Source organism: Schistocerca gregaria, chromosome X (genome assembly GCF_023897955.1).
Source record: "Schistocerca gregaria isolate iqSchGreg1 chromosome X, iqSchGreg1.2, whole genome shotgun sequence".
Taxonomy (NCBI): Eukaryota; Metazoa; Arthropoda; class Insecta; order Orthoptera; family Acrididae; genus Schistocerca; species Schistocerca gregaria.
In genome coordinates, this window is record NC_064931.1 from 575758826 (window position 1) to 575783988 (window position 25163).

General features: G+C 42.8%; 1 protein-coding gene across 2 annotated transcripts in view; it reads right to left on the bottom strand.

Moving 5' to 3' along the window:
• LOC126299619 (plasma membrane calcium-transporting ATPase 3) overlaps positions 1-25163 on the bottom strand; it is a 1680486-nt gene that overhangs the window by 1067617 nt on the left and 587706 nt on the right. For both annotated transcript variants that reach the window (XM_049991660.1, XM_049991657.1), the window contains exon 3: positions 9051-9082. The gene's annotated coding sequence lies outside the window, so the exon portion shown is untranslated. The remainder of the gene's footprint in view (positions 1-9050; positions 9083-25163) is intronic.

Genomic DNA, 25163 nt, shown 5'->3' on the forward strand with positions numbered 1-25163 from the left:
ACAAGACGTAGTGATACCAAAAGATAATCAATACAAGGCTCTGTAACTTATGTGACACGCGAAACTTGGGTAACAGTGTAAACGATTAACAGTTCATAGCTTTTCGGCTGCAGATTGTATAGGTGCACTCAAATAGATCAATGTTCATTATAGAGTAGTCCGAGACACTAGCAAGAGAGTGGTTAAGGAGAGCGGACGGAGAGATGAAATATTCAGCACTGACAGCTAACCAATTTAAATCAATGACAATTATTTTTTATTTGAAAATCGTAGATTTTTGAAAATGTATGAAAATAAACTACGTAAAAACATGGATTTGTCTCTATTTAAATAATTACATTTCCCCGAGATCTTTTGTAACACTAATCTGCATTGTAAAAACTTGGAGAATGTGTAGAAAGGTGATGTAACATATCTATAATTCCTCAAGCAGTACTTTAACATAACTATAAAATTTATTCTCTACGATTAACAATGTTGCATTGCCGCTAAAAATCCGGTTTTTGTGGCGCCATTAGTTACGTCAAGGCATCAAGAAAGAAGATTATCCGCGAATCTTCTTGTCTTCAGTTAGAAAACTGATTTTCTGAAATTTTCCATCCCATGCAGGCCTCTTCATCTCGGCGTTTCTATTCAACCAACATCCATTTGTACCTGATTACCGTTCAAAAAATGGTTCAAATGGCTCTGAGCACTATGGAACTTAACAGCTGTGGTCATCAGTCCCCTACAACTTAGAACTACTTAAACCTAACTAATCTAAGGACATCACACACATCCATGCCCGAGGCAGGATTCAAACCTGCGACCGTAGCAGTTTCACGGTTCCGGACTGCGCGCCTAGAACCGCGAGACCACCGCGGCCGGCCTGATTACCGTAGCCATGCCATGGTCTTCCTCTACAGCTTTACCCCCCACACTTCCCACCATTACTGAATTGAATTCTTCAGCCTCATGATGTGATCTGTCAACCTGTCCTTTCTTTTACTCAAATTGTGCCGTAAATTTCTTTTCTCCTCAATTAGATTAAGTACCTCTTCATCAGTTATTCGATTTATCCATCTAATCATCAACTTTATTCTGAAGTGCCTCATTCTTAAAGCTTCTGTTTTATTCATGGCAGAACTGTTTATCGGCCTTGTTTCACTTCCGTACAGGGCTATACATCAGACGAATGTCTTCAGAATAGACTTCCTAATACACTCCTGGAAATTGAAATAAGAACACCGTGAATTCATTGTCCCAGGAAGGGGAAACTTTATTGACACATTCCTGGGGTCAGATACATCACATGATCACACTGACAGAACCACAGGCACATAGACACAGGCAACAGAGCATGCACAATGTCGGCACTAGTACAGTGTATATCCACCTTTCGCAGCAATGCAGGCTGCTATTCTCTCATGGAGACGATCGTACAGATCCTGGATGTAGTCCTGTGGAACGGCTTGCCATGCCATTTCCACCTGGCGCCTCAGGTGGACCAGCGTTCGTGCTGGACGTGCAGACCGCGTGAGACGACGCTTCATCCAGTCCCAAACATGCTCAATGGGGGACAGATCCGGAGATCTTGCTGGCCAGGGTAGTTGACTTACACCTTCTAGAGCACGTTGAGTGGCACGGGATACATGCGGACGTGCATTGTCCTGTTGGAACAGCAAGTTCCCTTGCTGGTCTAGGAATGGTAGAACGATGGGTTCGATGACGGTTTGGATGTACCGTGCACTATTCAGTGTCCCCTCGACGATCACCAGAGGTGTACGGCCAGTGTAGGAGATCGCTCCCCACACCATGATGCCGGGTGTTGGCCCAGTGTGCCTCGGTCGTATGCAGTCCTGATTGTGGCGCTCACCTGCACGGCGCCAAACACGCATACGACCATCATTGGCACCAAGGCAGAAGCGACTCTCATCGCTGAAGACGACACGTCTCCATCCGTCCCTCCATTCACGCCTGTCGTGACACCAATGGAGGCGGGCTGCACGATGTTGGGGCGTGAGCGGAAGACGGCCTAACGGTGTGCGGGACCGTAGCCCAGCTTCATGGAGACGGTTGCGAATGGTCCTCACCGATACCCCAGGAGCAACAGTGTCCCTAATTTGCTGGGAAGTGGCGGTGCGGTCCCCTACGGCACTGCGTAGGATCCTACGGTCTTGGCGTGCATCCGTGCGTCGCTGCGGTCCGGTCCCAGGTCGACGGGCACGTGCACCTTCCGCCGACCACTGGCGACAACATCGATGTACTGTGGAGACCTCACGCCCCACGTGTTGAGCAATTCGGCGGTACGTCCACCCGGCCTCCCGCATGCCCACTATACGCCCTCGCTCAAAGTCCGTCAACTGCACATACGGTTCACGTCCACGCTGTCGCGGCATGCTACCAGTGTTAAAGACTGAGATGGAGCTCATATGTCACGGCAAACTGGCTGACACTGACGGCGGCGGTGCACAAATGCTGCGCAGCTAGCGCCATTCGACGGCCAACACCGCGGTTCCTGGTGTGTCCGCTGTGCCGTGCGTGTGATCATTGCTTGTACAGGCCTCTCGCAGTGTCCGGAGCAAGTATGGTGGGTCTGACACACCGGTGTCAGTGTGTTCTTTTTTCCATTTCCAGGAGTGTATTTATATTTATATTCGGTGTTATAAATTTCTGTTTTTCACAGACGCTTTTCCTGCTGTTTCCAGTCAGTTTTGATGTCATCTTTACTTCTGATATCGTCTGTTATTTTGTTGTCAGCAAAACTCATCTCTAACATTGATATTTCATTTCCTAATCAAATTACCTCGGTGTAGACTGATTTAATTTGAGTAATTCCGTTACCTTTGTTTTAATTCATCTTGCAATCCCTTTTCAAGACAATATCAGTGCCGTTCAGTTGCTCTTACAAGTCCTTTGTCTTCTCTGACAGTATTACAATGTCACCGGTAAACCTCAAAGTTTTTATTTTTTTCGCTGAAGTTTAATTATTTTTTTCTGTTTCCATTAGAGGTTTCTCAATGTATAGACTGAATAACACAGGGGATAGGCTACAACCTTGATTCACCCTCTTCTCAAACATTACCTTCTCTTCGTGTCTTTGGACTTTGTTAAATGTATTCGATGTAGTATCTTCACTAGTACCTACCTGGCAGGAAGTCTGATAATAGTTGTGAAACTCAGTGCTGATTTGCTGGTAATGCTGAAAGAGCTTTACGTTCTGTAGCTCCTCAAGTCCTGGAATTTTTTTCTTTCTGCTTGACGCTGCCGATAATATTCACGGAAAATCACATTATGGCATCAGTTACCTTATCTACAAATAAGAAAGATCAGACTGATAATAATTGGTTGTACTTGTTCCTGTTGTAGCGTGAGGCGTCGATAGCTCAGATTCGTCTACCAACATACATTTAAAAACGTTGCACTGGGCGTGCACCAACGTCCACGGTCCCACTGGTCATAGGGAAATTTTAAAGCCCTATCAGCATATTCCCGCAAGACTGTAGGGTACCATTCAGGCTGTGCTTTAAATAGTTTGCCATTTTCCCTTGTGGACATGCATCGGAAAAACATCGCAGCAACGCCATAAAACTACATCAATCGCCTTAGGTTTATTCTGTGTCAGTGACTTCGTCGTATTTTTGAAACTTAGACAGTGTAATTATCTAGTCACTTATAAAACCTACTATTCTCAAAATGAAAAAAGCTTCGTTTTTAGTATCCTACTACGGGCTTTCAAATAGAATAAAATGATGATGAGTGTGGTGGCCCTCAACTACGTACCCTCGGACTCAGAGTTGAAATATTAAAGGTTTTGGGTGGTTTCGTTGTCTAGGGGCTGGGATACGTAGTTGCCCCATTACAAGCCAAATACTGCTGAGTCTACAGTATACAATATGAATACACACATGAACCGAATGCTTTAAGGTTCCTCTCACTTAGCAATTGCGAATTATGAATGTAACATATAAGTTTATAAATGAAAGACTGCAGTTAATAAATTCTTGAGGTAATATTTTAACGACTTTAAATGATAAGTACAATAGCAGAAGTACCTTTAAGAATGCCCTTTATTACTGCAAAACACTCATTGGTGTCGATGGTCCAGCAATTAAATAAAATATATGTTGAATACAAGGAAACAATAGATTCCTACTTCACGTAATTAGTTATGAACAACAACATAGCTCGCGAGATATTCACTTCCAAACGCATACTACGTCTTCTCTACAGAACCCACAGAAATTTCACAAGTGCACAAGTCGGCACTACGAAATATTTCAATCTCCCGCGACCACACGCAAACTGCTCCACTCTCCAAGTCTTTCCCGCGACTGTGCGTCCATCACACCATACTGTCCAGTTACCTCCATCCAGCACCTCCCGTGTCCTGTGCCGTACCGTCCAGAACTCTCTCGTGTCCTCCTCCATACTCCCATACAGTGTCTCCATTAACGAGCACTGTCATTGGCTAGAGCGCACCCACAAGTCTTCAAGCCAACGCACCCACACAAACATAATGAAACACATTCGAAATACTGGATTTACATTTAAATAATTTGAAATTAAATAAATATTCCTACGGCTGGACCATAAACACGCTCTAACACTCGTTATTAAATACATAAACAAATCAAATAAACATATATTAGAGGAATAGAGACAAAAGGTAGGCCAGTAGCCTAATGTCTCTTTGCTTTTTAAAATACAGTAAGTATTTAACCAATATCTACATGAATAGTTTATATCGGATACAAACAAAGACTTAGACGAATAAATGTATTTATAGGCACGGCGACACCGTTTTTTCGTGTAACTGTGAAGTACTTATGGCCACTTTGACCTCCAATAACTGATGTACTATTCAAGTTACATGTCTGTAATTTATACCAATTTAGGTTTACACTAATAGTTTTCTAAAGACACATCGATAGACAAAATCGGATGAATCGTTTAGATTTTGGAAATCCGTTGCTGGATGTTACTTGTATAATTTATCGTCAGATACTAAACTGTAAACTAATAAAGATATTGAAAATCTGATTACACCATCAGAATCGCCGTACAAATAATAGTATTGTACATGTTTCTTTTTGAGGTATCATGATTCATCTTGCTAGTATTAATTTCTATACGAGCTGTGAAATGTCTTCGATGAGGGTTTCACAAAGTCCGCCATCTTTGGCACTCTCCTTCATTGACACAGCGTCACCAAGGAATTGCCAGCCACGTGGTCGGCCTGGACCCCGGCTAACGTTCAGCGCCATGCGGCCGCCGAGTAGCCGCGGCCCGCCGAGAAGCCCCAGCGCGGCCACGCCAACTCCGAACTTCGAATATTATGAGGGCGCCACAATTGGCCCGTTACCTCACACACCTCCACTTATTAACATTCTGGCTGGCCAGAATGTCCAGAAGCAGCACCCTTCATTTCATACAAGTACACATCAAACAAATTACAAAGAGCAGAATTATACGATGAAAACGCCAGGCCAATAGTGTTTACAAAATTTTTGTAGTGGTGTGGGAGCAGCATGAATTTCGAAATAAACTTAAACTAACACAAATTATCAACGTAATGGCATATTAAATAAGTGCCTGCATTTCAGTTATGCATAAACAAGCATGAACTTCCAAATAAACTTAAACTAACACAAATTGTGAACGAAACAGCATTTTAAGTAAATGCCCGCACTTCAGTTATGCATAAATAATTTTTTGGACAAGAAATAAAATTTTTTAATGCACTTTTACTTATGTGCAATTTTGTAAGTACTTCTTGTGTCACCCACTCACACACGCTCACACGGATTTCAGCCTGAAGTTCTGATCAACTCACATCAGTCGTTTGACCTAGTGCCTCGCAGAAATCGTGCTTGCCTCTGAATTCCGAGTTCCACAGTCTATTGTGACAAATCTCTCTAGAACGGAAACAAAAAGTAGAAACCCGTCAACAAACCATTTCCCAAAATTAACCAGGATCCTCGCTAAAGATTCCCTCCAGTGGAAGCGATACTTTAGGTATAAAGTCACAAGGCAAACGACTGAATCACTGTAGGTTCAAATTCCCACAAGTTCTATTTAACTGACTTTAATCAATCCTTCCTACCTCCACGCACCAAAAAATGCGTGCACACACAGTTACAGTTTTAATACCCTTCGCCGGCCGGGATGGCCGAGCGGTTCTAGGAGCTACAGTCTGGAACCGCGAGACGGCTACGGTCGCAGGTTCGAATCCTGCCTCGGGCATGGATGTGTGTGATGTCCTTATGTTAGTCAGGTTTAAGTAGTTCAAGTTCTAGGTGACTGATGACCTCAGAAGTTAAGTCCTATAGTGCTCAGAGCCTTTTTTTTAAGTTCAAGCTCCACTTATAGATCTCGCGGATATAAAACAGCCAGCGCTTGAACTTCAGAGTCGAACACCATCTCACTATTTGCGAAGGCACTTTTCTTATTTAGACACTGGACTCGCATTCGGGAGGACGACGGTTCAATCCCGCGTCCGGCCATCCTGATTTAGGTTTTCCGTGATTTCCCTAAGTCGCTCCAGGCAAATGCCGGGATGGTTCCTTTGAAAGGGCACGGCCGACTTCCTTCCCCGTCCATCCCTAATCTCATGAGAGCGATGACCTTGCTGTCTGGTATACTTCCCCAAAGAACCCAACCGCAACTTATCTTATCTTAGATGCCCTCTGCCATGATGATGTCGGTTGCAGTGGATGTCGACATTGAAGAGTGCCCTGGACTACTCGAAGACACTGCCGCCGTATTGCCATTGATCTGCGTCCGCCAATGGAGTAGTCGCCTGACGTAGTTGTAGGTGCTGCCGGTTACCGCGTGTTCCAACCATCACCGATACCGATGTCCGTTAAACGCGGTAACCGCTACTGTTCTCCGCACTCAACTTATTTAGACTCTGAGCCCCCGCACAAACTGCCTTTAACGTGATAGGTTAGGACCTCCATCGATAACACGTGTTAACTGTGAAAATTACTGCGTCATTTCAGTATTTCCAGAAACCAACTTGCGGGAAAAAACCGATCTCAAACTGTGTTTTGCGAGAAGTTCACTCTACAGAAATCTCTACTGGTTTTTGCAAAGATTTTTACATTACGCATCTACGCTGAATAATAGAGTAGAAAGAAATTACCACTTTGCAGGGCAAAAATCCTGGACGAGAAACCTCAAATTGCGGGCTTTCAAATTAAAATGATGTGGGGTGGTGACCCTCAACTACGTACCCTCAGACTCAGAGTTGAAATATTAAAGGTTTTGGCTGGTTTCGTTGTCTAGGGGCTGGGATACGTAGTTGCCCCATTACAAGCCAAATACTGCTGAGTCTACAGTATCCAATATGAATACACACATGAACCGAATGGTCGAAGGTTCCTATCACTCGGCAATTGCGAATTATGAATGTAACATATTAATTTATAAATGAAAGATTGCAAACAAATAAATTCTGCAGGTAATATTTTAAGGACTTTAAATGATGAGTACAATAACATAAGTACCTTTAAGAATGCCTTTTATTACTGCAAACCACTTATTGGTGTCGATGGTCCAGCAATTAAATAAAATATATGTTGAATACAAGGAAACAATAGATTCCTACTTCACGTAATTAGTTATGAACAACAACATAGCTCGCGAGATATTCACTTCCAAACGCATACTACGTCTTCTCTACAGAAGCCACGGAAATCTCACAAGTGCACAAGTCGGCACTACGAAATATTTCTATCTCACGTGACAACACGCAAACTGCTCCACTCTCCAAGTCTTTCCCGCGACTGTGCGTCCATCACACCATACTGTCCAGTTACCTCCATCCAGCACCTCCCGTGTCCTGTGCCGTACCGTCCAGAACTCTCTCGTGTCCTCCTCCATACTCCCATACAGTGTCTCCATTAACGAGCACTGTCATTGGCTAGAGCGCACTCACAAGTCTTCAAGCCAACGCACCCACACAAACATAATGAAACACATTCGAAATACTGGATTTACATTTAAATAATTTGAAATTAAATAAATATTCCTACGGCTGGACCATAAACACGCTCTAACACACGTTATTAAATTCATAAACAAATTAAATAAACATATATCAAAGAAATAGAAACAAAAGGTAGGCCAGTAGCCTAATGTCTCTGTGCTTTCTATAACACAGTAAATATTTAACCAATTTCTTCATGAATAGTTTATATCGGATATAAACAAAGACATAGACGAATAAATATATTTATAAGCATCCTGCTACCGTTTTTTCGTGTAACTGTGGAGCACTCATGGCTACTTTGACCTCTAATAACTCATGTACTATTCAATGTTACATGTCTGTAATTTATACCATTTTAAGTTTACACTAATAGTTTTCTAAAGACATGTCGATAGACAAAATAGAATGAACCGCTTAGATTTTGGAAATTCGTTGTTGGGCGTTACTTGTATATATTTCGTCAGATACTAAACTGTAAACTAATAAAGATATTGAAAATCTGATTACACCATCAGAATCGCCGTACAAATAATGGTAATGTACATGTTTCTTTTTGAGGTATCATGATTCATCTGGCTAGTATTAATTTCTATACGAACTGTGAAATGTCTGCCATGAGTGTTTCACAAAGTCCACCATCTTTGGCACTGTCGGCACACAAGACTCTTTCATTGACACAGTGTCACCAAGGAATTGCCATCCACGTGGTCGTCCTGGACCCCGGCTAACGTTCAGCGCCATGCAGCCGCCGACGGGCCGCGGCATGCCGAGAAGCCCCAACGCTGCTACGCCAACTCCGAACTTCGAATATTATGAGGGCGCCACAACTCGCCCGTTACTTCACGCTACACACCAATTCCTCTCTCATACACTATATTCACTATTTTTCTCTCAATCCCACTGAATGTGCTCATAAAAGGCAGGAAACCTACAAGATATGCTGGTGCTATTTCAGTAGAAACTAACGCAAGCAGAAGAAGTGAGAAAAAATGATTTCTGGACACTCGTCAGTCAGATTATCAGTATGAATAGCAGTTGGAGTCAGAGAAATGGAACTGATTTTCAAATGACGTACCTGTAAAAGTCATTCTGATCTGCAGCAGGTATCTGAAACAAACAGTAAAACATTAATTATTAACATATTTAAGCAAATGCATGAGTTAAAATGACTTAAGAACAATTTAGTAATTTTACTAGCGTATAGTGATACGGGGATTTGCTATGTATTGACAGTGTATTGTTCTATTCATTTAATGGCTGGGTGTTGTGTGCTGTCCTTAGGTTAGTTAGGTTTAAGTAGTTCTAAGTTCTAGGGGACTGATGACAATATATGTTAAGTCCCATAGTGCTCAGAGCCATTTAAACCATTTTTTTTCTATTCATTTAAAAATTATTATCGTTCTAAAATTAACATGAACATCGACTACCATATTAATGTAGTTACTGTCGTTACTCAACCACATACACAGTAACGACTTTTCCATGTGTACGTTTCGTGAAACTGGGTTACGAACAACTCATTCCAGTTATTTAACACATCTAAATTTTTTTATTCACTTTACTTGTGTCGAAACAGGGCTTCGACAGAATGTTGGGCTATACTTCTCCATAATAGTTCACTTTACTGCGGTTCGATACTTGATAATACCTGGTTCCCAATGCCGACTTCCTCACCTCTACAACGTAGTCTTCGCGTATGATAGCAGTAGTTTAATGTTTATAAGTACGTCCTTACAAGCGGCCGCTTGCGCTAACTCACCAACTACAATGAAGCGCCAAAGAAGCTGGTATAAGCATGCGTATTCAAATACAGAGGTGTGTAAAGAGGCAGAATACGGCGATGCAGTCGACAAAGTCTTCATAAGACCGCAAGTGTCTGGTTCAGTTGATGTCGGTTACTAGTACTGCAATGGCAGGTTATCAAGATTTAAGTATGTTTGAACGTGGTGTTATAGTCGGCGCACGAGCGATGGGACACAGCATCTCCGAGGCAGCGATTAGGTGCGGAATTTCCCGTGCGACCACTTCACGAGTGTACCGTGAATATCAGGAATCCGATAAATCATCAAATCTTCGACATCGCTGCGGTCGGAAAAAGATCCTGCAAGAACAGACCCAACGAAGACTGAAGAGAATCGTTCAATGTGACACAAGTGCAGCTCTTCCGCAAAATTGCTGCAGATTTAAATGCTGGACCATTAACAAGTGTCAGCGTGCGAACCATTCAATGAAACATCATCGATATGGGCTTTCGTATCCGAAGGCCCACTCGTGTACCCTTGATGACTGCACTACACAAAGCTTTACGCCTCGCTTGGGTTCGTCAACACCCACATTGGACTTTCGATGGCTGGAAACATGTTATGTCGTCGGGAGAGTCTCGTTTCTTATTGTGTCTAGCAGATGGACGTGTACAGGTATGGAGACAACCTCATGAATCCGTGGACCCTGCATGTCAACATGAGACTGTTCAAGCTGGTGGAGGCTCTATAATGGTGTGGGGGGGGGGGGGTGCTTTTGGAAGGATATGGGACCCATAATGCGTCTAGATACGGCTCTGACAGGTGACACGTACGTAAGCTGGTGGAGGCTCTGTAATGGTGTGGGGAGTGTGCTGTTGAAGGAATATGGGACCTATAATACGTCTAGGTACGACTCTGACAGCTGACACTTACGTAAGCTGGTGGAGGCTCTATAATTGTGTGCGGCGTGTGCTGTTGGAGGGATGTGGGACCCATTACACGTCTAGATACGATTCTGACAGGTGACACGTACATAAGCATCATGTATGATCACCTGCATCCATTTCTGTCCATTGTGCATTACGATCGACTTGAGCAATTCCAGCAGGACAATGCGTCACACCAACAAAAAATTGTTCAAATGGCTCTGAGCACTATGGGACTTAACTTCTAAGGTCATCAGACCCCTAGAACTTAGAACTACTTAAACCTAACTAACCTAAGGACGTTACACACGTCCATGCCCGAGGCAGGTTTCGAACCTGCGACCGTAGCGGTCACGCGGTTCCCGACTGGAGCGCCTAGAACCGCACGACCACACCGGCCGGCACACACCATACATCCAGAATTGCTACAGAGTGGCTCCAGGAACACTCTTCTGAGTTAAAACACTTCCGCTGGTCACCATACTCTCCAGCCATGAACATTATTGAGCATATCCGTGATGCCTTGCAACGTGCTGTTCAGAAGAGATCTCCACCCCCTCGTACTCTTACAGATTTACGGCCAGTCTTGCAGGTGTACCAGTTTCTTTGGCTCTGCAGTGTATTTACATCAGTTTATACACAGCTTAGAAGTGTTTACAAAAACTGTTTTTAATTCATTACACATAAGACGTTCTCGTACTTAATTTCTCAAATAGAACTATAGGGGAGCAGCTACTGCCGATCTGCGACAAATATATTTAGCCTTTATTTTTTTTATTCCAAGGAGAGAGGTCACGTTACACTCCTACTAACGTCACTGAAAACCAGGTTTTCGAAATATTTTCAGAAGAAAATAGCTCACTTTAAAATTTTGGTCTTTGTTGAAAGAACCCGTTACAATTCAGGCAGCTCCTGTCTTTATATTCATTATCCTTTGTCAGTACAGCTTGACATGGCTCTTTCACAACTCCGTTATTTAGATTACATACTGTACAAGCCGTCTCTTTTGCAGATGATCGCTAGCATCCCTTTATGTGTAAAAGAATCGTGCATTACCGTCTGTATTGTCCACTCCTGCATCTACGTACTTCTTCTGCTTTGTTATTACAGACTGACTACAGGTGCATCTGATTGGAACAATGGTCAGAAGTAAATACATTATTTTAGCGTTTAAAAAGGAGCACAATATTTTCCCCTAATTACAGCTAGTTGATACCATAAGCAATAAGCTGATACCTGATCAAAATCTGATTGGTTTTTCGCTTCTTCATCTATAATTGTCATCAGAGATATTTCCGACTGTCCCACAAATGTTTTCTGCTAAGCTGTTAACAAGAGACTTGGAACTTGCTGGCAGATTAAAATTGTGTGTTAGACCTTTGTCTTTTGCGTGCAAGTACTCTATCGAGACACGACTTGTGATGTAAATCTCCCGAACTCACAGCTCTTTCATAAATCCGAGATCTTCTACGAGTAGTCGACCTACATCTAATAACTAATCAGCTGCTTTAGATGAAATCTAAAGAACAACCTAAATTTTTATCTAGTAAAAGTTGTTTCTGATGTAACGTAACAAACCCTTTTGTCTTCAACATCTGATTGCTTGAAACTAAACGTCTATAATTTTTCATATTTAATATACCAGCTTCCATTACGTAACTAAAATTTTCGTATTTGATTTCCGTTTCACTAATTATGCCTAACACTACGAACATTTGTTGGAAGTTAGAAACACATCTTATTTACAGTGACGTAGAAGGTTTTGTGGGATGTAAATTGCAGTAACTAACTCCGCCAAACCTGATGGGAGACAAATGCTTATATTAATTTTAACGCTTTTTCTAAAAAATCTCTTGAAACAGCTGAGCTATTTCTTTCGAGGTCAAAGTATCTCAATCCTGATAACCGATTTTACTTAAAAGAATATGTTTCAATTGCAGTTAATTAAATAAAACATCGACAAACATATATCCATAACTCTCATAATAATTTTCTAGACAAAAGAAAATTTCAGTTTCCAGTCCTTTTATAAAATGGAATCGTTTGAAATATATTGCAATAACATTCTGTTTAAGTTTCATTTTAGCTTTAGCTTTAGCTAGTGATATTTGTGTTGTACTTTTTAGCCCTTCGATCTCCGTTCAACCTGATACAACCAACATATTACATACACGATCTGCATACGAGAAAAACGCACAATTTGTGGGGGATATGCATGCATGTCTGCAAAGTAAGTTAGAAAAACGCAGGCACTGCAATTAAATGTGTCATTCCTGTTAACTGCACTTCAATTTTAATCCTACGTCTACTCCTGTATGGGAACACAGTATCTGTGCGAGTTTAGGATGTAGACGAAAGCGGTGACATATGGAAGTTTGGGCCAGTCAGACGAGCGTGCTCGGGTGGCCGAGGTCTGCCGCCACTGTAGCTTAGCGTGTTCGGTCTGACGGTTAGTTACTCTCTGTAATGAAAAACCTGAGTGAACAGATCAACGAAGAACTTGAACTCTTGTCATCAGACATCTTCCCCGAACAAAATCAACAAAATGAGATAAAAAAAGGCGGTCAACGCGACCACTCACGTCAGCTGGAAGATCCGGGCTCGTTTCCCAGCCCTCTACAAATTTTCATTGGCACCAGTGCATACTACAACTGAAGTTTAGTCAGATTCGCAAATGTGAATATAATTCTCGTATACATATGAAACTTAATTTAAGTCAGAAGACACTATAATTTTGACGTGTAAATGAGTCGACATCCTAACAATGATATCACAAGCCACCATTTTAAGACCAGATCACGCAGCTTGGGGAGAGAGTCTCGGCACGATAAAGATGGGTGTAGCAAACAGACGTTTTGGCAGCTAGACATGTTTGTTTTTTGTAGATAGTGCTTAAACAGTCTTTGCTTAATGTGAAAATGACAACAATGATCCAACGAGATAGTTCAGTGCATTTCAGTTGTTTTGTTGTTTACCTTTGAAAGCCAAGTGCACAAAAATTCCGTCAACTTCTCGTTTCTTATTTATAAAGTTAAATAAATGACGTCATACACAAAATGATTCGTAGACAAGCAACCCTTAAGGAAAATACAACCAGCCAAGCTAAGTTTATCCACAGGAGTTGTGAATTTGCGTTTCTAAGTTTATTAGCGGTGCTCGTATTAACGCCATTTTAAAGTAATGATCTCAGATTCACGACTCGCCCTCATAACCTTACTTCCACCTATATCTCCTCTTCTACTTTCGAAACTTCTGGAAACAATCATGGACCTTAATGACAATGTCTCACATCCACAGTCTCATACGTGTCCTATGATGACTCTCCGATCAGATAACGCACAACTGTCCTCCGTAACAAAAAATCGCTCCAATAAAGAGTCTTTCGTGTATCCCGTATTAAACTATTTGCTTTGGTACTTGTATCTGAGGTACTGAATATCAAGGAATATGGGATTCACTTTGTGGCCGTCTCCCATGTCTTAGAATTAAACATGTTAAAGCAGTGAATGCATTTTCTCTTGCTGATGTTGCCAAAGTACGTATCGTTTACCTCATAGGATACCGTTTTCGTCTAGGTAAGTTTTCATTGTGCAAAGCGCACAAAAGTCACTCGTAACAAGCTAGACGTTATGCTTCTAGTAGAATTACGGAGCATGGATATATTCATCAAGTTAAAAGCGCTGCTTCAAGAACATAAGTGCACAGGGTACTTCAAGAACATAAGTGCACAGAATATGTGTATCCAATTCGTTGTGCCTCCTACGTCAATGTGTTCTACTTTTTGGTTAATATGTAGAACAAAGACAGCATCTTAACTGGATTAATAGTGTTATAAAAATATGTATTTGCTAAGACAGGCTAGTCAGTTAAGTAAATTTCTGGAAGATGCGGTTTGCCTCTGTTTTTCTTCGGCCCAGGCGATCTTCAGAACACGACAAACAATATTAACTCTACGAAAAGTAGTGGATCTGTTAAAATAATTTGTGTATGCTAATGAACAACAGGCCAGTACCGTGCTGCAGTGATTTGAGGAGCGTGATAGTGATGGTGCGTTGGTGTCATGGACATCAAATGCATCTGATATGAGCACGATGGAACACATCTGGGACGCTACGGGGCAACAGTGCCATTTCAACAAACCACTTGCCAGTAATTTACGGTAGACATCTAGTGACAGGTAACTCCGTAAGTCTACCAAGGACTTGTCGAATCCATGCCACGTAGAATCACTGCTGCATTGCGCTCCAAAGGTTGACCTTCATGTTTGTAGTAGAGAAGGCGGATGGTCGACTTCGGTTTATTGGGAGAATTTTGGAAAAAGTGTGGTTCATCTGTATATAAATAAATAAATAAACACCTCCCGAACAGGCCTTGAAGGCCTAACGGTACTGGCCGGCAGTGGTCTCATCCGCAGATCTTAGGTATCGCCGTATGCGGGTACGGATGGGCACACTGCTCTTCCAACCGTTGTCTGTTTTCGTGATCGGTGCTGCTGTTACGCAATCACGTAATTCCTCAATTGGCCTCACAAGGGCTGAGTGCATCCCACTTGCCAGCAGCACTCGGGAGATATGTACGATGACCCATCAAAGTGCTAGCTAAGAGCGACAGCGCTTCGCTTCGGTGATCTAACGGGAACTCGTTTCACCACTGTGTGAAAACCATCGACGGTTTGTGTGTAAAGGAGACGGTATATAGGACGCTAGTACGACCTATTCTTTAGTACTGCTCGAGTGTTTGGGATCCACACCAGGTCGCATTAAAGGGAGACATCGAAGCAATTTAGAAGTGGGCTGCTAGATTTGTTGCCAGTTGGTTGAAACGACATGCACGAATTACGGAGATGATTTGGGAACTCAAATGAGAATCCCTGGAATGAAGGCTGCTTTCTTTTCAAGGAAAAATATTGAGAAAATTTAGGCAACCGACATTTTAAGTTGACTGCAGAACATTCTACTGCCGCCAACGTACACTTTTTTCTTCTAGTAATGCAATAATGATTTGTAATCGTATCTTCTCTCCTCTAATGTTATATAAGCAACAAACTTCATGGAAGAAATGGTGTTACGTGAAGCTGTTGTTAAAATATTACTCACACAGTTATTTGCAACCTGGTTGAGCGCCACACTTCTTTTCTATTGCACTCTTTCCTGAAATCCTCCCTTAATGATGCACAGCATTCAACGACGTGTTTATAAGAGCAATATACGTGTCTACATTGAAACAACGTTTCCATGAAGGTACGCCGTTGTCCTCTAAGCAGTCTCAGTAATTGTTGGGTCAATACTGATCATACAATACGCAGCGAGGTCGTGAGTGTCACGGGAAGCGAGTAACATGTGGCGCGTGTTCAATCACCTTCCATCGTGTTAGCGTGGGCGATCGATCTCAGAAGTGATGCTCACGTGGCGAGCTGTATCTGTTACGCCTGAGGCACCGTGAGGACACCGGAGCTTACATAATGCAGTCTGAGGCAATACACATGTATCTGTCGCATGACCCAGATTTTGGTCAGGAGCCAAATCCACTTATCCTTCTGTTGGCAGTTCCTCTAAAGCAGTTCTTCAGCTTGTTTTACCGGGCGAAGTGGCAGAGTATTTATCACAATGAGCACGTTTTCTGAATGACAGCACTTCAAAGCTTCTCAGGCCATCTATGTTTAGGTTTTCTGTGGTTTTCCTTAATAGCTGAAGGCAAACACTAGGATGCTTCTTTTGAAACGTTCAAGGCCCATTTCCATGGGTTGTTGTTGTTGTTGTTGTGGTCTTCAGTCCTGAGACTGGTTTGATGCAGCTCTCCATGCTACTCTATCCTGTGCAAGCTTCTTCATCTCCCAGTACCTACTGCAACCTACATCCTTCTGAATCTGCTTAGTGTACTCATCTCTCGGTCTCCCTCTACGATTTTTACCCTCCACACTGCCCTCCAATGCTAAATTTGTGATCCCTTGATGCCTCAAAACATGTCCTACCAACCGATCCCTTCTTCTAGTCAAGTTGTGCCACAAACTTCTCTTCTCCCCAATCCTATTCAATACCTCCTCATTAGTTACGTGATCTATCCACCTTATCTTCAGTATTCTTCTGTAGCACCACATTTCGAAAGCTTCTATTCTCTTCTTGTCCAAACTAGTTATCGTCCATGTTTCACTTCCATACATGGCTACACTCCAAACAAATATTTTCAGAAATGACTTCCTGACACTTAAATCTATATTCGATGTTAACAAATTTCTCTTCTTCAGAAACGCTTTCCTTGCCATTGCCAGTCTACATTTTATATCCTCTCTACTTCGACCATCATCAGTTATTTTGCTCCCCAAATAGCAAAACTCCTTTACTACTTTAAGTGTCTCATTTCCTAATCTAATTCCCTCAGCATCACCCGATTTAATTGGACTACATTCCATTATCCTCGTTTTGCTTTTGTTAATGTTCATCTTATATCCTCCTTTCAAGACACTGTCCATTCCGTTCAACTGCTCTTCCAAGTCCTTTGCCGTCTGTGACAGAATTAGAATGTCATCGGCGAACCTCAAAGTTTTTACTTCGTCTCCATGAATTTTAATACCTACTCCAAATTTTTCTTTTGTTTCCTTTACTGCTTGCTCAATATACAGATTGAATAACATCGGGGAGAGGCTACAACCCTGTCTCACTCCTTTCCCAACCACTGCTTCCCTTTCATGCCCCTCGACTCTTATGACTGCCATCTGGTTTCTGTACAAATTGTAAATAGCCTTTCGCTCCCGGTATTTTACCCCTGCCACCTTTAGAATTTGAAAAAGAGTATTCCAGTCAACATTGTCAAAAGCTTTCTCTAAGTCTACAAATGCTAGAAACGTAGGTTTGCCTTTTCTTAATCTTTCTTCTAAGATAAGTCGTAAGGTCAGTATTGCCTCACGTGTTCCAACATTTCGACGGAATCCAAACTGATCCTCCCCGAGGTCCGCATCTATCAGTTTTTCCATTCGTCTGTAAAGAATTCGCGTTAGTATTTTGCAGCTGTGACTTATTAAACTGATAGATCGGTAATTTTCACATCTGTCAGCACCTGCTTTCTTTGGGATTGGAATTATTATATTCTTCTTGAAGTCTGAGGGTATTTGGCCTGTCTCATACATCTTGCTCACCAGCTGGCAGAGTTTTGTCATGACTGGCTCTCCCAAGGCCGTCAGTAGTTCTAATGGAATGTTGTCTACTCCGGGGGCCTTGTTCCGACTCAGGTCTTTCAGTGCTCTGTCAAACTCTTCACGCAATATCGTATCACCCATTTCGTCTTCATCTACATCCTCTTCCATTTCCATTATATTGTCCTCAAGTACATCACCCTTGTATAAACCTTCTATATACTCCTTCCACCTTTCTGCCTTCCCTTCTTTGCTTAGAACTGGGTTGCCATCTGAGCTCTTGATATTCATACACGTGGTTCTCTTCTCTCCAAAGGTCTCTTTAATTTTCCTGTAGGCAGTATCTATCTTACCCCTAGTGAGATAAGCCTCTACATCCTTACATTTATCCTCTAGCCATCCCTGTTTAGCCATTTTGCACTTCCTGTCGATCTCATTTTTGAGACGTTTGTATTCCTTTTTGCCTGCTTGATTTACTGCATTTTTATATTTTCTCCTTTCATCAATTAAATTCAATATTTCTTCTGTTACCCAAGGATTTCTAGCAGCCCTCGTCTTTTTACCTACTTTATCCTCTGCTGCCTTCACTACTTCATCCCTCAGAGCTACCCATTCTTCTTCTACTGTATTTCTTTCCCCTATTCCTGTCAATTGTTCCCTTATGCTCTCTCTGAAACTCTGTACAACCTCTGGTTCTTTCAGTTTATCCAGGTCCCATCTCCTTAGTTTCCCACATTTTTGCAGTTTCTTCAGTTTTAATCTACAGGTCATAACCAATAGATTGTGGTCAGAGTCCACATCTGCCCCTGGAAATGTCTTACAATTTAAAACCTGGTTTCTAAATCTCTGTCTTACCATTATATAATCTATCTGATACCTTTTAGTATCTCCAGGGTTCTTCCACGTATACAACCTTCTTTCATGATTCTTAAACCAAGTGTTACCTATGACTAAGTTGTGCTCTGTACAAAATTCTACTAGGCGGCTTCCTCTTTCATTTCTTAGCCCCAATCCATATTCACCTACTATGTTTCCTTCTCTCCCTTTTCCTACACTCGAATTCCAGTCACCCATTACTATTAAATTTTCGTCTCCCTTCACTATCTGAATAATTTCTTTTATTTCATCGTACATTTCTTCAATTTCTTCGTCATCTGCAGAGCTAGTTGGCATATAAATTTGTACTACTGTAGTAGGTGTGGGCTTCGTATCTATCTTGGCCACAATAATGCGTTCACTATGCTGTTTGTAGTAGCTTACCCGCATTCCTATTTTCCTATTCATTATTAAACCTACTCCTGCATTACCCCTATTTGATTTTGTGTTTATAACCCTGTAATCACCTGACCAGAAGTCTTGTTCCTCCTGCCACCGAACTTCACTAATTCCCACTATATCTAACTTTAAACTATCCATTTCCCTTTTTAAATTTTCTAACCTACCTGCCCGATTAAGGGATCTGACATTCCACGCTCCGATCCGTAGAACGCCAGTTTTCTTTCTCCTGATAACGACATCCTCCTGAGTAGTCCCCGCCCGGAGATCCAAATGGGGGACTATTTTACCTCCGGAATATTTTACCCAAGAGGATGCCATCATCATTTAATCATACAGTAAAGCTGCATGTCCTCGGGAAAAATTACGGCTGTAGTTTCCCCTTGCTTTCAGCCGTTCGCAGTACCAGCACAGCAACGCCGTTTTGGTTAATGTTGCAAGGCCAGATCAGTCAATCATCCAGACTGTTGCCCCTGCAACTACTGAAAAGGCTGCTGCCCCTCTTCAGGAACCACACGTTTGTCTGGCCTCTCAACAGATACCCCTCCGTTGTGGTTGCACCTACGGTACGGCCATCTGTATCGCTGAGGCACGCAAGCCTCCCCACCAACGGCAAGGTCCATGGTTCATGGGGGGGGCCAGCCTTTCAATTATCTGAGGTCGTTCTTCGTTTACAGTCCCTGCTTTGCAGAGAGGGCAGGTCTCCGACCTCTAGGCTCTGTGATAGCGAGTGGAGGCACAAAAGTTTGTCACCTATTCCTGGTTTCGACATCATTTAACTACATTTCACAGATGCTCGTGACACTAATACTCTAAAGGTTGATCGTCTTCACCCCTTTCCGAAATACTCGTCCCCAGGCGCTGGCCGCGTGACCGCTACGGTCGCAGGTTCGAATCCTGCCTTGGGCATAGATGTGTGTGATGTCCTTAGGTTAGTTAGGTTTAAGTGGTTCTAAGTTCTAGGGGACTGATGACCGCAGATGTTAAGTCCCATAGTGCTCAGAGCCATTTTGAACCAGGCGCTGGGCCATAAGAGTCTGCCATTTGCTGATGTTTGTTTTATAGGTATTAAGGCGTAATTTTTATCTGCTTAACGTTTCACCTTTCAGTGCCAGAGACATCACTAGAAGGTTTAACGTCTCACAAAGCAGTCACAGCCTCAAAAAACAAGCTCAGAAAGCTGTCCGTGAAAGCCTGTAGTCTGTCCTTTGTCAAACTCGCTTGTCTCAGTCGATTTACCTAATTGCACCTCGATTCCTCATTCGTCTCTGCTTCTATATCTTTCTTACCGCATTAAGTGCCCGCAACGCCCCCAGGAGTCATTGAGTCAGGCGGTGGGCAGTGGTCATAATAGGCATCTTCATGTTTTAACGGTGGAATGACTCATCCATTTATTTTCGGTCTGCAGCCGAAGAACCAGTATTTATTTATCTAACATTTCGGGCTTATACCTTCTGCCCATTTTCAGAGTGAACAGACTTACGCTACAGTTCTCGCTGCGACCTTTTACACCCGGAACCGGAACCGCGCAACTGCGCATTCCGCCACAGTTACAAAAGCGCCAGCGACGTCACTCGTCGGCAAAGAACTATGCATAAACTAAATTTGTGTCCACGCAGTGCATTCGTGCTGAGATGTCGGTTTATTATTTGAGCTGCACGTGTCTGAGTTTATTACAGAAAGTAAAGGTTTCCATGATTTGTTGAGGCAGAAAATGCTATCTCTATTAATTAAATCCTTCACCAAGTGAATTTCAGCCACAGCTTTCACCGCCGAATCCCAAAAAGATGAAGTCGACGCTATAATTTCTACATTTTCGTAGAGGTGCAGTCAACGGGTTTAAAACGACGCAGAGAATAACGTAGCTGCAGTCTGCCGGCTCACTCTGAAAGTTGGCGAAAGTTGTACGGTCGAAATAATAGGAGAATAAGTAGAGATTCTGCGGTAGTGCGCACGAAATTTATGGATCAGTGGTCAGAAGTTTTGGCTCGTCCGTGTATGTCTACAATACATACGTCTGTGCAATCGAAAATAAAGTATTTGAATTATTATCAGCGATGACTGTCGTTAGCACTGGAGGATTCACTCTGTCGATAACAGACTGCGGAAGGCAATCAACCGCGGTATTATAGAATGAGCCATTCAAGTTAGTGTATTTGAATACGCATGCCTATACCAGTTTGCTGCTTCTTTGTACCTGTATATGTAAGGTTGCCGACCGCAGCGCCGTATTCTCCCTGTTTACATATCTGTGTATTTGAATACGCATGCTTATACCAGCTGGGCGATTCGTTGTAAATGTGAGGTGGGGTTAGGCAGCCACACGAAACCAAATTAAGATGACCGCTCGGCCCGCTAAAATGAATCTAGTGTCTTTGTGCGTCGATTATGTTGCTCGATCAGTAGGTCACATATGGCGTCATTCATTTGTCTACAAACGGAGCAGTCTTACGGAGACGGGGCGCGACCTAATGAAGAGGCTGTAAGAAATTCCTCTTGTCATCGGCTGGAGCTAATACTCCACTTTTCTTCCTTTCTTTTCTAATGGCCTCAACATGGAATTAGAGTTGAAGCCTAATATTCCTTCTTTCTTTTGCGATGACACATTCGTTCCGACAATTCACAAGGTTTCAAATGGCTCTGAGCACTATGGGACTTAATATCTATGGTCATCAGTCCCCTAGAACTTAGAACTATTTAAACCTAAGTAACCTAAGGACGTCACACAACACCCAGTCATCACGAGGCAGAGAAAATCTCTGACCCCTCCGGGAATCGAACCCGGGAACCCGGGCGTGGGAAGCGAGAAAGCTACCGTACGACCACGAGCTGCTGACTTCACAAGGTTTATTGCCATCGTGTCTACGCAGCAAACTGACTATAGAGAGGGCTTACAACATTGAGCTACGAATAGGGTTTAGAATTTATTTTATTTTATTTTTCCAGTTTCAATCATCATGATAGAGGTGGGTTTTAGGATACTTGACGTCTGCGTAATTGTCGCCCATTTTCTGCTTTCAATTACATGAAGGTTACAATAATATTCATCTGATTTCACAAATCTGTATGAAATAAATTATAATTTCACATAAATTTCGGAATTTGTTCGTATTTTTAAGGGCTGTAATAATATACTGGGTGGTCAAAAAGTCAGTACAAATTTGAAAACTGAATAAATCACGGAATAATGTAGATAGAGAGGTACAAATTGACACACATGCTTCGAATTACATGGGGTTTTATTAGAACCAAAAAAATACAAACGTTCAAAATGGCGCTTTATCTGATCAGAATAGCAATAATTAGCATAACAAAGGAAGACAAAGCAAAGATGATTTTCTTTCAGGAAATGCTCGATATGTCCACCATCATTCCTCAACAATAGATGTAGTCGAGGAATAATGTTGTAAACAGCACTGTAAAGCATGTCCGGAGTTATGGTGAGGCATTGGCGTCGGATGTTGTCTTTCAGCGTCCCTAGAGATGTCGGTCGATCACGATACACTTGCGACTTCAGGTAACCCCAAAGCCAATAATCGCACGGACGGGTCTGGGGACCTGGGAGGCCAAGCATGACGGAAGTGACGGCTGAGGCTACGGTCGCAGGTTCGAATCCTGCCTCGCGCATGGATGTGTGTGATGTCCTTAGGTTAGTTAGGTTTAAGTACTTCTAAGTTCTAGGGGACTAATGACACCAGATGTTGGGTCCCATAGTGCTCAGAGCCATTTGGCGGCTGAGCACACGATTATCACCAAACGACGCGCGCAAGAGATCTTTCACGCGTCTAGCAATATGGGGTGATTTTTGGTTCTAATAAAACCCCATGTCATTCCAAGCATGTGTGTCAATTTTTACCTCTCTATCTACATTATTCCGTGGTTTATTTTTGATCAGCCTGTACTATCTAAGTAAAGTCTCGTCCGTCAGCCGGCTGTTGTGGCCGTGCGGTTCTAGGCGCTTCAGTCTGGAACCGCGTGACCGCTACGGTCGCAGGTTCGAATCCTGCCTCGGCCATGGATGTGTGTGATGTCCTTAGGTTAGTTAGTTTAAGTAGTTCTAAGTTCCAGGGGACTGATCACCTCAGATGTTAAGTCCCATAATGCTCAGAGCCATTTTTTTCTCGTCCGTCATTTGCTTTCGACGTCTGGACGTTTTATGCCAGTATGTAACATTATTATATTTATGTTATTACACTTGCACATCATTTACACGTTGCAGGAAGAGTGCTGTATGACTTTACTTAACGTCCCTCGTAATGCGCGTGTTCCTCATAAGTATCTTATGATCGGTTCAACATGTCGAAACAATGTTCTCAGCAATTTATATCACGCACGAGGTTAAGTATACTATAGTGATACAACGACAGTGTTTCGTATATGTGGGCTCTTTGCAGTTTTTGTATATTGTAGTGATACACTGCTAGAGTTTCGTTAAAGAGGTAGGGAAACTTGGAAAATGGGATATCATCATCTATGGGCTCTTTGCAGTTCCAACTCCGTTATTGGAAATTTACGTGGCTATGGCTGGACAGCTGTCATATGTTTGTTTAATCAAACAACGTCCAGCGCCATTTTAGCGGGGAACGCTGCTGGGAGGACACCATGTGTCATGTTAAAAGGTTCTTGAAACTCATACAACATACGTTCCAAGACGAATCAACAGACTTATTTCTTCCTTCCACATACAACTCGGTTTCTGATAAGGATAATAAAATTAGTGAAATACGCTACCGGCCATTAAAATTGCTACACCAAGAAGAAATACAGATGATAAACTAGTATTCATTGGACAAATATATTATACTAGAACTGACATGTGATTACATTATCACGCAGTTTGAGTGCATAGATGCTGAGAAATCAGTACCCAGAACAACCACCTCTGGCCGCAATAACGGCCTTGATACGCCAGGGCACTGAGTCAATCAGCTTGAGCTTGGATGGCGTGTACAGGTACAGCTGCCCATGCAGCTTCTACGCGATACCACAGATCATTAAGAGTAGTGACTGGTGTATTGTGACGAGCCAGTTGCTCGGCCACCATTGACCAGACGTTTTCAGCTGGTGAGAGATCTGGAGAATGTGCTGGCCAGGGCAGCAGTCGAACATGTTATATATCCAGAAAGGCCCATACAGGACCTGCAACATGCGGTCGTGCATTATCCTGCTGAAATGTAGGGTTTCGCAGGGATCGAATGAAAGGTAGAGCCACGGGTCGTAGCACATTTGAAATGTAATGTCCACTGTTCAAAGTGCCGTCAATGCGAACAAGAGGTGACCGAGACGTGTAACCAATGGTACCCCTTACCATTATGCCGGGTGATACGCCAGTTTGGCGATGACGAATACGCGATTCCAATGTGCGTTCACCACGATATCGCCAAACACGGATGCGACCATCATGATGCTGTAAACAGAACCTGGATTCATCCGAAAAAATTACGTTTTGCCTTTCGTGCACCCTGGTTAGTCGTTGAGTAGCCTACACCATCGCAGGCACTCCTGTCTGTGATGCAGTACCAAGGGTAACCGCAGCCATGGTCTCCGAGCTGATAGTCCATGCTGCTGCAAACGTAGTAGAACTGTTCGTGCAGATGGTTGTTGTCTTGCAAACGTTCCCATCTGTTGACTCAGGGATCGAGACGTGGCTGCACAATACGTTACAGCCATGCGGATAAGATTCCTGTCATCTCGACTGCTAGTGATACGAGGCCGTTGGGATCCAGCACGGCGTTCCGTATTACCCTCCTGAATCCACCGATTCCATATTCTGCTAACAGTCATTGGATCTCGACCAACGCGAGTAGAAATGTCGCGATACGATAAATCGCAATCGAGAAAGGTTACAATACGACCTTTATCAAAGTCGGAAACGTGATGGTACGCATTTCTCTTCCTTACACGAGGCATCACAACAACGTTTCACCCGGCAACGCCGGTCAACTGCTGTTTGCGTATGAGAAATCGGTTGGAAACGTTCCTCATCTCAGTACGTTGTAGGTGTCGCCACCGGCGCCAACCTTGTGTTAATGCTCTGAAAAGCTAATCATTTGCATATCACAGCATCTTCTTCCTGTCGGTTAAATTTCTAGCACTTCATCTTCGTGGTGTGGCAA